The following is a 14,477-nucleotide window of genomic DNA, read 5'->3' as shown; positions in this document are numbered from 1 at the left end:
TTAAACTTTATATTAACTCTGGCAGTTACTACAAGCGTTTATTAAGATGATTACTATCGCTTTAATCTCTTGAACTTTCACTTTCATTCTCTCTTGTGATATCCGGATTTTTAGATGAAATTCTTAATGAGAACAGTTTATTTGATTTTTTTTCCATAAGTGGCTGTGACTGCATGTAAGTGAAATTCAAAGTTCAGCTTAGAGATTGAAAAAAAAAAAAAAATTATTTTCTATGTAATATTACAAAATAAAAATATCGGCATTATTTTTTGAAATTAAGTTTTATATTAAAGACTAAAATTAATAAACTTTTATATAAAATGTGATATAAAAAGATGAATTTGGATTAAAAATTTAAATCAAAGAGAAAATAGGATTTTTTAATCTAAGTCTTATAAATTGTTTTGCTTCCAAATATTTATTCTAATCACTCAAGAGTCTAAGCAAGGCCTTTGCCTCTATTAATGTGTTTTTTACCGATGAATTCTAGTTCAATGAGTGAGCATTGATATATTATCCCAATGCTCACTTGTTGAAGATATTATCTGAATATTTCTAGGAAATGGATATCTATTTGATACCTATTTTCTTCCGATTTTACTTTCTCGTACACGACGTCTTGGGACGATGCGCTATTGCAATTGACTATGATTTTTATTAATCTTCATATTGCAGACTCTTTGACTTGTAAAAAATCTTCGATATAATGGCTGTCAGTGAAATGTGACAACTTAAAAATGTCACTAGATAGAGAAATAAAATTAGGTACGCAGTCTAAAGCTTTCCTTTCCACCGTTTTTATATAAAAAAACTAATTCAATTAAATCGATAAACTCTATGCTCTACTCTAGAATTGTATAGCTATATCAGATTTTGGAACAAATTCGTCAACGAGTTGATTGTCACTTCACACATATATGAATATAATTAGACAGTATATCAGTTTTAAATCCTACACTTAATTTGTAGAAGGTTTGATTGTCTGCCAGTATATCTACTCGTGCGCATGCGAACGTAATAATTCTATAAGCAAGATAAATGACATTTGGTATATAATCTATCTATCAAAATTAGGTGGTAGAATACTGGCAAAAAGTTTCGAAACCAGTTTATGCCAACGATGCAACAGATATTAGAATCTCAAGCTCGATGCAACCTTAAACTGACTACTCCGAGCCACCTGAAGGCATCTGAATGACCGGACTGTCGCAATAGCAAAACTGGCGGAAACTGTAGTTGAATCTTAAGGGCCATCACCAGCCACGGTACAACCTTTCCCTTTCCGTCATTGATGGGAGGAGCCAGACCCCCACCTTTTCCTGTACCCACCAAGATGGCGAGAGCCAACCACCAAGCCAGAAGCTTCTCATCCTCAATTACGAGGTGCCCCCTCCCAGGGGATTCTAGCTCGATGTATATGTAAAACTTCCGCGTCATAAATTTATCACTTTACATCAAATACCTTCATGTTGGTGCAAGTTTGGAGAATGGGGTATGTCGACCCAAATATCTTCTTCATCTGACCACAATGCATTATGACGAGATTCATATCAAAAATAACTTTCGAACAGCTTCAAAGAAGAAAAGATTAATCTAGTGTAACTAAATTCAATATAATAAAATATCAAATCCATTTTCTTCCATTTGTTATAATTTGTATTAAATAAAGACACCGCTGATGCATTTTATCAGATATTATTAAATTGAAAGATCGCAAATGAAGTCAAATAAAAACGATACGATCCAGAAATTGAAGCATAAATTGATCTAGAGTGAAACGAACGGAAATCATAATCTTCAGACGGAATTATAATCTTATTCGCATATTTACATACGTGAGTGAAGTATTTTAATATAAAAAGGATTCCAAATCCAAGAGGCATCGATCTCACACTCTTGTGCTCGGTTTCCATAGTGACACTGCAGTTGATAATGATCCATTACACGGAGCACCTATACATAGAATCCTCTTTGGAGCGCTACAATGTTTCAAATAATCCTTAAAGTTTCGCTCCCAGACACTTTTCTTCGCTTAAAGAACGGCTGCCTCTCTTAATGTTCTTTCGCTCTTTTTCTTCGTGTGAGTTTAGTTTCGAATTTTGTTCGTTCTTTACCAATTACCGAACAGCTATCCGCATCCTTAAAATATTCATAACTTCGAAAAGAAAACCATTAATGTCTCGCCCCACTTCTATCTCTTTCTTTTTTTTCTTTAATTCTTCGAAGCATTATGGGGAAGTATTTTTTAAAATTTTATTTCATTTATTTATTTTTGGTTATTTTTTAATTTCTTTTCTGCGTTTTTCTTTTCTTTCTTTTAATCTCGAAAAGTACGGAGAGAAAATAAGTTTGTAATTAGTTTAAAGAAGGACAACGTCAACCCTTCTTTATGTAACATTCAAATTGCACTCTACGTTGAATTGTAAATGGCTGGAAATAAAATGAATCCTTTTTTTTTTTCATGTGAAGATAAGGACCACAAATGAAATATTTCTATGACATTTAATTATTAAAAACAGGATACTTCTAAAGCAATCATCTTTTGCAATGAATTGAAAATAAAATCATTAAATGTCATATAAAAAATTCCAAATATTATTATTTATTATGAATTCAAAATAAATATGATGAACGATGCAATCGATTCATCGAGATTTATAACAATCCAACATTAAAATTCCTAGAAAGGAAAGAAAACAACAAAGGAAATAAAATAAGTAAATGAATAAAACGTTGCATTATTTACAAAAATAGCTGAAAAGTTTTGGAAGGAAATTTATTTCTCACTAAATAAGTAAAATTATCTATTAAATACAGTAAAAATTCAATTCTATGATCCCCAGGCTTTTCATATTAATTACAGGTTTACGGCTAGTAACAGCAACGTCGCCATGCGATATGAATTATGACCAGATAATTTGAACTGAGAGACAAGATAGTGAACATACATTCAACTATTCGAAACTGAAGCTTCATCTGAATGATTATCAGATAAGCCTTTACCTTTTTTTTTTTTTGGGTGTGTGTGTGCTTTATGTTTGCATTATGTGAATAACTAACATTAAGCCCTTCAAAAGCAATAGCGTATTTGATATGCACATCAAATTACTGAATTTTTAAAGTGAAATAAAAAAAAAATTGAAATCTCTCTTTGCATTTAGAGGCGCTGGAGCTGTAATCAAAACAGACTCGGCTTGGCGAGCATATCTCTCCCCCCCCCCACTTCCATTCAACGTTCGTCTTTCTCCTCTCGAATATTTTTTTTCTTCTGTTTCTCTCATTGAATGTTTATAAGTTTGATTTTAATTTTTTTTGGACGATAAAACACTATTTTTTAAAATTGAATATTCATTTTTTTAAAAGCTACTTTATAAAAAATGTACGCCGGTAATTCGAGCTGACGGGTAAAAATAAAAATGTATAGTAGAAAAGAGGCCCCGATATTTTTATTTGTTTATCACTTCAACATTCACACGACTTTCTATTTAAAATTAAAGATATAAGGCTATTTATAGGTAATTATTTTATTAACATTGCAAATCTTGTTAATTATTTTTGGCAGCACTGCTAATATCAGAGTCGATGAGCCATCCTCACTCATGAAATGTGTTGTGTGAAATGGACGTGTATATTAAAAAACAAAATAAGATAACATACAATTAGGTGTTTGCTGACTTGATTAATAATAATTCAAATCGATTGTAACGTCACATAAATTGTTCTCAAAAAGGAATAGATTTAAACATATAATTCTAAACAGGTAAACTTAAGGAAAGAGCAATTCTAGATTATTTTCTAATAACGGACTGGACTTCAAATAATGGTTACATAATCAGATAGCAACATTAAGCTTTAGACGAGAAGTCATTATAAAAATTCAAGGATTAATTACATTTAATAGTCGTAACAATTTCAGAATTGCAAAGAAAAAAAAAATGTTTTCTTCAAAGCAAAATAAAAGTAATAAAAAAACTTTTTTAAATGAATAAAAAGATTTAATCTACAAATGCTCTCAGAAAAACAAGTTCTCTTCTAAAAGATTTCCTATGATTTAATTTAAGTTAGGAATTATTCGAGCAGAATGAAGTTTTAATGCCGAATCTCACGTAACGTACTATAGCAGAAAACATCACTTCGCCAGTTCCCTGGCGGTTGCATAATTAAGAATTCTTTCAGACACTTTTCCAGGCAGTTTAACAGTATTTTCAGCGATTAATTAAAAGAGTGAAGTAACAAAGTGAACAAAAAAAAATGTGAAGAAATATGATTAAAACGATTCTAAAAAAGGATGAAAGAGAGATTTATACGTTTTTAAAAATCTGATTTCGGTTGAAAACTCAATTAAGTTTTTGCTTCCACTTTCTTTGAATGGATAAATGGATTTAATATTAAGAAAACCTTTTATTGATTCATTAAAATTCATATTGGAATTAAATTCACATTAGAATAATTTAAACTTCATATTGGAATTATATATCGAAAATTCTGTTTAGAACTTTTAAAACAGAATTTTCTGAAAATTCCATAAAGAGGAACATTATATAAAGTTTCTCATTTAAATTAGATTTTGAATGGTTTAAACCATCCCAAAAAGTTTCACAGAATTAATGTTTATTATGAAAAAAATAATGATATATTATTTATTCTTTAATAATCAAACAAAACTTTGTATTTTGAATTATTTTATTTTATTTATGATGTATAGAGGCGCAATGGTAGACCATTCAGAATTTCTTTGACTTATTAAAAGGATTTTACAGCATGTTTTACCAGGGGTTATTTAATCATAAGTTGGTACCCATCCTCGAATAAAAAGCATTTCAATAGTTATTAGCATGGGCAAGAATGTCTAAGATTTCAAACGAAAATATCGAATTGCATCTGCTGCGTAATCGCTACATACATTATTACTGACTTCTAATTTATGGAATCGAAATCTCTTTGTCTGACAAAAATATTACAATTGCTTATAAATGTTAAATTATAGGGATGTGATCGGGAGAAGGGGAATACACCACAGATTATGCTGCTTGAAAAGATATTTGGGTTATTTTATAATCTAATTTTTTTAAATTTCAGAGATGGGCTAGTGGGGCTTCTTCGACTAGAGGTCGCGGGTTCGAAACACGATTCCAATTAGAAACTGCTGCATATATGGGATTTGATTCATGTAACATCTGCTGTTTATCTCCTATTATTAATGTAGAACAGAAATTTGGAGCTTCAGGTATCATCTTCAGCAGGATGTAATTTGAAATTAGAAAATGAACCCAAATGTAGCTCCTGTGTAGTTTGGAACCATGTTGTTATTCCAAGAATTCAAATCTAATCAGAAGTCAAAGATTTAATCCATGTGATACACCTCAACTTACTGAACCTAATTTCTACATGAGATTAATCCCAGTTTTAAGGAATTATCAGATAAAGCAGTAAATACTGATCCCTACCTTTTCATTTGATATGAGAATAGGCATATTTCATTTGAAGAACAGGCATATGTAAATTTCTTATATATTCAAACATTTACAACATGAAAATAATCAAAGTATCTAAACAACTAAATCTTGCTTTGGACAATACGGAAGCAAAATCGCAACAAAAACCTCCAACACATACAAAAAAAAAAAAAAAAAAAAAAAAAAGAAGAAAGAAAAAAAAAAAAAAAAAAAGTAAAAGCGTCTGTTTTGTAAAAAAAAAAGTGAAAGAAAAAGTTTTCCATCAAATTGAGCCGCTCCCCATAATTTAAAGGAGCTCATGAGTGATGTCAATTGTCATCCCCGTAGAGGGAGGCACTGGATAAAAGGATCAAATAGCTCTTGTCATCTCCTTCAAGTGTCACAACTTCAGGACACATGGGAGTCACACCCCTGCCTCCAGCGGCAGAGGCACGCACGTCAACATGAAAGAAAATCCTTATGGTGTAAGACGACGGCAACCTCGCACCACCCCTCTTGTAGAATCTCTCTCTCTCTCTTCAGCTCTGGTAGTAGCTCTTGGGGCAGTGAAGTGAATGATAGGGCTGTTGAAGAGCCTATTACGAGCAATTCGTTATCTGTAAGGTTAATGTATGTAAAGTTTAAAGAACGAATGTCATTTCCTGTACTTACAGAGGGTGTTAAAATGAGTGACAAGTGAAATAAAAGTTCCAAAAGTACTACCAAAATAGGGGAGAAACTTTTCCCTCTTTTTCTTTTTTAGGGACAGCACGAGCTTTTAAGGGGACGGTGGACTCTATCAGGCACTTTTGCGAATTATTCACTTAGGGTTATGGAATTTTTTATGCATACGTATAAAAATATAAATAGGTCAAATTTCTTTTTAAAAAATTTAAAGCGAAATATATTATTTTCAAAAAAAAATTACAAGAAATATAATTTTTTAAAATTTTAAAATATTTTAGGCGATTTAATTTTTAATTTTTTTTCTATTATTTTTTCTTATTATCCAATGTAAATTTATTTGGAACAAACTACCTATGATTTTGTCATTCCAAATGAATGCTAACTTTTGAGAAATATTTTTATGCACACTTTTTCTGAACTAAAAGTGACTTTTAAATGTCTAAAAAAATTCGAAACGATACCTCATTTTCTTTTAAAGTCTGACCGAAATCTTTATTATCAATTTCATTTAATTTCTTCAAAAATTAAGAGACCTGGAACATTCCAGATATCTAATTATAATATCATTTAGAGAAAAGTCATTAAGATGTACTTTTTTCCTCCACTTAACCCTTCAAATATTTATTTTATTGACCAATATAATTTATATCACTATTTTAGTAAAATATAAACATATAAACATACATACTATTTTAGTAAAATTTAAAATATATACATATATTTTGTTCATGAAACTATAAAAATAAAATTGAACGTTTTCGTCCATTTTTGCTTATTTCAAAGTCCACTGTCGCCTTAAAGAGATTTTTTTTATGGCATACTGAAATTTTATTGATTAAATACAAGAACGGGCTAATTTTAACAAAATTTTATTATTTGGGAGTGCTTTAGATTATTGGTTAGATACTTACTAATACTTAAATTGTTACTTAGAAAAGCGTTCAGAACGTACAGCGTGAAGCTATTAGAAAGTCAATATGGAGTAGAGAAAATCCAATATTTTGAGGTCAGATATCAGAGATGCACCAGTTAGAAAAGATGAATATATTTAAATACATTTGTGAGTGATCTTTACGGCAGTCAGTTCACGAGACGCTACAAAACTTAAACACTTACAAATGCATGTCATTTGATATATAAGGGAAGGTTGTCTTACTCTGTGCTGTGACGACGCGTCATTTTCCTTTCTCTATAATGTGTTGGCGCAGCAAGGATAAAAGGTGATCCCGGGGGGGGGACTTTTTGACTCCTATCTGCCATACTAAGCATTAAAAAATGAAATAAATATTCTGATAATGTGAATTTCAAAAGGAATTTTGCTTCTCCAGGCCTAATATTCAACCAGTAAGGTTCTAACTTATACTGGCTCTGAAGAAGGACCGTCGATGACTATTTTTGTACCCCCCCCCCAACTCCTTAAAAAATTGCTGTACAGGATGTCTTGACCTCTCTTGCTACCTCCGCATAACGACATTGGTAAAATTAATAATGGATTCGAAAATTAATTGGCGAACCACATTTAACAAGTATCGCACAAACATTAATTGTCTCTGTTTTCTTTTGCGTCCCACCCTTCCTCGAATAAGATTAGAAAATCTTATGAAAAGAGTTATAGTGACAGTACAAAAATATGGAATTTATAAGAGCTCAAAAAAACTTATTATAATTTCTTTCCTCCAATCATACGAACGATTAAAAACCCCATTTATTGCATTATGCAGCATACGAAATGATACAGGAGAGTCCATAACGTGAAACTAAAAATTTCCCATTCATTTTCACAATCGATGTTATACTAGCCGACAACAACAATTTCCCCCTTTCTTCTTCTTCTTCTTCTTCTTTTTTTTTTAAGCAATAATCCTTTTAGCAACAAACGGGCGCCAGACGTTCACCCCGATCTCTTTCAGGAATGAGGCACATGACTTAACAATGCAGGTCAAAGGTCACTGGAGCTCACCGGAGGTCAAAGGTGGAACAAAATGCACCTGAGTAAAGTAACCGTGCTGAAGCAGATATGGTCATTGAAAGGAGTAGCAACACCACGGCTCTTTTTGAAGTGAAACAGGCTTTATTCATTGGAAGTAATGCACAAAACCACACCTTTGACTACCAAAATTCAAAAAAAAAAAAAAAAAAAAAAAAAAAAAAAAATATTTTTAGCTTTAAAAAAGAAGGAGAAACAAACAACTGCATTTTTTTTGCTATGATTTTTATTTTATTTTTTAATAGCTGATATACCCAGCATTACCACGGTTGAATCGGCATAAATATTTCTTCAAAACATCGTTAATAGTTAATATTTGTTTGCGAAATTTTAATTAAGCGTTTTATGTAAGAAAATAAAAATCCACTTTAATATAATTTTTTTTTTCATTCAACAGAATTCCAAATGTCTATAAAAATGTATTTTAAATATTTTTAATGCAAAAGATTATTTTACATAACATATTATAATATTTAAAAAACTTTTTTGTGGTCTGAAATCGTTTGGCACTTTATTTAATTACAATAATAAATTCTGTTGCATTAAAGAATTTTAATATCTTATAGTTTCTCACTTTATATATTGTTCCAAACGATTTTTAAAAAAAATATGCAAGGATTATTTTACCACTACGATTTAAAAAAATAAAGAAAGGAGCCCTTTAATTTTTAAAGAATGATACGAAATATAGTTTTACATTTTAAGTGACAACTTAAATATGTGTTTACAATCTTGAAGACAATTCTATCAACAGTGAGTTTCAATCTGAATTGACTACTGGTAGCAAACAATCAAGTTTCGAGTATTTTTAAACAACATGGAACTTCAAAGCAATTTCGGGTAAAAAAAGCATTTTTCAGTACCTATAATATAAAAGTAAATCATTTAAATATTTCTCTTTACCATGTGTGGCCGTTTTAAATCCTTCCAATTTGTAATTAAAAAATAAGTGCATAGTTAATTGTTACTTAATTAATACAGCTTTATCTAAAAAACTTCTTATGCTTTATAGTTTTTAAGAAAATCTATTTAGTATTCATACTACAGACACCGAAGTATTTAATTCAGATTTCTATCCGGAATAAAAAAAAATGGCGTTTCATTTTTATTTATATAGTTTCTTTCCAATACTTTTGTTTATATTAAATGGGAAAATCAATACCGATTGCTTGAAACATGATTCGTTATTAAAAAAGAAACACCCATAGTAATTTTTGAATATGCAAATATACCTATGATACTTGGCAAGAAATGTACAAGTATTAATCACGTTTTCCAAGTGGCATTTTCAAAATATGCACAAATATTAGATGAAAGCATTTTTATGTCTGTTAAGGCATTGACCTCTTTGACTGTCTAAAAAAATTACAATACTTTTCAACTTATCGATAATTATAATATCTGAGTAAAAATTCTAATCAGCAAAAAGTTGTTATTCTCGAGCTCTTGAAAATAATAATAGTAATATAAATTAATTTAATCATCAGTTTTAGCACTTAATAGATGAAAACATAAAAAATACTTTCAGGAAGAAAAGCTAATACAAGAATTTAAAATAACAATATCAATCTGAAAGTAACGTGCACTTATTGAGAGTAATAATTGTCAGCGTAATTTGCATATTTCCGACGAGAATAACAGTGTATGAAATTTTTATGCTGCAATTATATTTATATTTATAAATCAATAAGAAATATAGAGAAAAAAATGCACGAATGTTTCAGTCTCATTTATGTAAAGAAAACTGTATGTACGTTACCCGTATTGGAAGAAAATTGAAAAAATAAGGAATATTAAAATTTTAATCTAAATATTCGACAACATGTTTATATAAATATTAATTAGAAAGAAAACTTAAGAGCTAACGAAGCAAATCTTTAATCCTCAAGAGGATGTTTTTTCTTCTGAATTCAAAGCTATAAAAAAAATGCTGGGAAATTATTAGTCTTTAAAGCATGATACGAAAAAAAAAAAAAAATATGAATATATTAACGATTCCTACAGTTAGGATCTCAGCTGATATTTACACAGAAAAATAATCAAATTTAGAAATTTATTAGAGTAATGTTATTAAAGCATGAAAAGGTTTCAGTTCAAGAATATGCAATAAAAGAAAGTAAAATAAATAGTAGAAAAAAAAAGATAAATTCTATTAGAATATTTACAGAACTGAGAACGACGAAAAATAATTCAATATTTCTTCTTTACTTGATCAACAGAATTACATAAAGTGTCTTATTGATCTCAGACAAAAATAACACACAAAAGAGACTTTCTCTCTAAAAGAACAGCACAAACAAATTTAATTAAAATTCTTACAGAATTCTATTTCGTTTGAAAAATGGTTGAATTGAAAGACTCACAGAGAGATGACAACAAATTTCGCAACTAGCATCGTATCCTATATCTTTAACACAAGGATAATCCTTATATATTCTTTTGCTTTATAGAATGATCAATCAATCCTTTCACGACTTCTTTTATTAATTAACATCTGCTAAATGTAACCCTCTGAAGTCGACCGTCTTCAAATCTTTTAACAGCAGATTAGGAAACATGTCTTGTTGAACAGACAGTGCGATAAGAATGTTTGCCTTCCGTTGACCACTCCTTCGACACGATGATGCACATCGTCTTTAATCGCCCTTTTTCAATAAAGGGAAGATGATTAAAAATAAATAATTTATCGCTGAGTGGACGTGCAATAAACACGAACGTCCTGTTTGTTCAGTTTCGTTGTTCCAGTTGGCGGTTAAGATGGGCTGTTAAGCAACAGCCATATTCTGAAACTCATTTTCTGTAATATATTCGACATATAATAAGAACATCTTAAAGCTTACCTTGATTGATAAAAGTGTGATAAAAATATTTGTTTGAATTAATTTTTAAAAATATTCAACCTTTTTAAATTTAAAAAAAAACTTTATTTTTTAATAGAAAGAGAATTTATAATCAAGCTTAATTTCTACTACTAATGAATATAAATGTATGTGTAAGTCTGTGTTTATGTCTGCTCTTTACAGGCTGTATTGATATCTAAGTACATATAATCTTAAAAAAATGCAATTTTTTCTGAAATATTAATTAAAAATTAAGCAGAATGATGGTGTTTCCCTGCTACTTTTAACGAATTTATAAAAAATTCTATAAATGTACAATATATGAAAGTATATAAAAATATTTTAAGCTGCCAACAATGAAATATATTTGCAGCAGTATATTTCGTTGTAGTAAAACTCAAATCCTTTTTATTGTTGCTAATATATTTTCTATTTTTCTATACGGCCTTTTTTTTTTTTTTTCATTTTTGCTGATGAAGATATAAAGATACAGCTCATTTTTCCATGTTGAGTAGGATTCAATATAAAGCACGCTTTTACTATAATTTCAAAAATTTTGTAGTATTTTTAGATGAGGTTTAACTTAGAATCGAGTAATAGTAAAAATATTTTAAGGTGCCATAATTTTTAAACACTGCTGCTTTTTTAAATCATATAATCGTAAGTATAAAGATAGAGACAGAAAAATTAGAAAAAATACATATCACAATCAACAGAATAGTGTAAAGCTTCTAAAATAATATGAGTTGCATGTTCTATTTAGTGTTTGTAACTTTCACTTTATCACTTTGTAAGTGTCTGTTCTCGATATATACTTTCCCAACATAATTACCACTATTCTTCTGATTCTTTAAAAAAAATGTAAAATAACTGGCTAAAACTTTTTGAAATATATTATAGCCTATTTTATTTATTTTTATATATAACTAATTACTTCAACTGAATTGTCTATTGGATTAGTAAATAATTTATTTATTATAAGCAAACTCGCATACCTTTGATGATTAATCTAAAAATGGTCAATGACTCTATCGAACTTCATGCTGTTTCAGGTTTTTCAGGACTGACAAAAAATACAGTTAGTATAAAACGGCAGAACCTGAATTTGAGCAGCGACTAAATTCCATTGAAGTTTCAGTTTATCCATCAACAATTAGAAATCCTTGAAACATTAATAACAACACAAACACATTCTTAACCGGCAAATTAGCAAAAACGTTGGATCGACTTAATAATTTTTGCCGAACAAATATCGAAAATCTGTACCTCAGATGCGCCGTTTTTCAGTTTAAATGATAAATTTGTTATAGTTCGAACATTCGGGTCACTGAATGATTAATTAAAAAATAATTAATTACAATGGAGTTTTATATTGCTGAAAAGGAACTTTCGATCCACAAGTTACCTACTCTAACATTAAAAAAAAAGAAAAACACTTTGTAAAGTTCAATTTAAGTCAATCTATCAAATTCCATCTCATAATTTAAAAAATCTAACAAAAAAGGGAAGATATTTTCCCCCATATCTCTAGTTATCGAAATTTCTCATGAAATATTTCTTCTTTCAAAACCGAATGATGCTGTTTTTATAAGGTAATTGTGATCGTAAAATATCGATTAATATATGTCAGATGGAAGAAAATCCAATGAAAATTTATCTTCATCTCTCTTTTGTTCCTTCAAGAACGGTTTTCTAAATTATTCAAATCGATTTTTCAGGCAATGGAAAATTAATATTCTAATGTTACTTTTTTATGTTTAAAAAGAGCTCAAAGCTCAATAATAATTTGTTTTTTTCAAACCAATTTTCGAAGATTGAAGAATAGTGAGTATTAATTCATTTCTGTAGGAAGGTTCTGTTATTTTCAGTCAATACATTTGCATCACTTTAAGGTTTTTTAAATAAGCTTTAATAAGCAAATATAATTTATTATTAATATATTTGCATCCGTTTCATGTTTTTAAATAAGCTTTAATAAGCAAATATAATTTATTATTAATATATTTGCATCCGTTTCATGTTTTTAAATAAGCTTTAATAAGAAAATATTATTTATTATTAATATGTTTGCATGTTTAATATTTTTAAATAAGCTTTGATAAGAAAATATCATTTCTTATCAATGGGCAATAAAAATAAGTTTTGTAAGTTGAGGATATTCGTTATTTAAAAAGAACCTGCAAAATATCGTGCAAAATTGTTGACTCTTTCATTCTAATTACTCTCAAATTCATTTTAAATTACAGTAAATCTTATAACTTTGAACGAGTAATTCTTGGATAAATTTATTTCGTGTATCTTGGAAACGGCTATAACGTATTTGGATCAAATTTTATATTTAGATAAGATTTTGCTTTTTAGGTTTATCCATATAGCTATCATTCCTGAAAAGACAAGATTTTACATTAAAAAAACATTTTTTTTATAAACTAATTATTAGAATAAGTTTATTCAACTTCCGAGTCCAAGTGTGGGCAGTACTGTATAAGACTCGAAACAAATTGAATGATGCGTGTGTAGCGAGTCTTCGATTCGAGTCGCGCTTTTTGCTTTATTTTTTTTACTTATGTATTGTTTATATTTAATATTTTTACTTTTTAAGTTTATATGGGTGACGTTCCTACAAAAAATCCAATTTTACACACACACACACACAAAAAAAAAACAACATTTTTTTTAAAAATAACTAATAAAGCTTTTTTCTATCTGCTCTCATGCTGACAATGTCATACAGCGACTCCTCTGACCCGATTTCACCATGGTAAAACTGAGTGAAGTTGAAAAATATAAGTAAAAATATAAGTAACTGTAAAATGAATACTGTAATACAGCATATTGTTTCGAATATCATGTAAAATTAAATGCACTCATGATTTTTTAATGACCGGTTCATATGTAGGTAAGATAGAAAAATATTCAGATTTAATCAGTATGTGATTCGTATTTAAACATAAGATTTTACAAAAAAAAAAAAAAAAAAAAAATACTGCCGCGTGAAACTTGGTTTTCTAGATATTCTTTTTAAAGAGATATATTGAAAGATTTTAAATCTTTGAAGAGATTGCATTTAAAGAAAAATAAATTTCTTTTTCAACAAGAACATTTCTTTTTGGCATTTTGAAACGCTTCTAATGCAACTCGAAAAATTATATCAATTCTGCTTTCATTTTAAATTTGTTATTTTTAGATATGCTTTCCTTTTATCATATTATTTGGGCATAATCTTTTAAAATGTCTTCCCAATCTGATAAACAGTGCATTTTTTTTAAAAAAAATTAAAATAATTTACATGCAGCACATTAAATTTCTAGTAAGAATAAACAAATAACCTTTCACACAAAATACAGTTTTGTCTTCATATTCATGCAAAACTTCTTGCATTAAATCCACACAGAGTTAAAGCAAACACATATTAAACTATTTTCCGAATGCTAAATTATTACGGGCGAAGTTGTTTGTGCTAAGTACTAGAGAAGCATTTAAACGGAATACCACAAATCTAAACGAACCTGTGGACAAAGTAAATTA

At 29.0% G+C, this 14,477-nt stretch overlaps 1 protein-coding gene across 6 annotated transcripts in view; it reads right to left on the bottom strand.

Moving 5' to 3' along the window:
• LOC129956695 (amyloid beta A4 precursor protein-binding family B member 1-interacting protein-like) overlaps positions 1-14,477 on the bottom strand; it is a 336,170-nt gene that overhangs the window by 50,516 nt on the left and 271,177 nt on the right. The window contains exon 1 of one of the 6 annotated variants that reach the window (XM_056068654.1): positions 10,473-10,600. The exons of the other annotated variants lie outside the window; for them this stretch is intronic. The gene's annotated coding sequence lies outside the window, so the exon portion shown is untranslated. Of the gene's footprint in view, positions 1-10,472; positions 10,601-14,477 lie in introns of those variants that run through there. 6 annotated transcript variants of the gene reach the window in all.

This window comes from Argiope bruennichi, chromosome 2 (assembly GCF_947563725.1).
Source record: "Argiope bruennichi chromosome 2, qqArgBrue1.1, whole genome shotgun sequence".
In the NCBI taxonomy this organism is placed as follows: domain Eukaryota; kingdom Metazoa; phylum Arthropoda; class Arachnida; order Araneae; family Araneidae; genus Argiope; species Argiope bruennichi.
The sequence above is the reverse complement of the archived record's forward strand: the minus strand, read 5'-3'. Positions and strand labels throughout refer to the sequence as shown.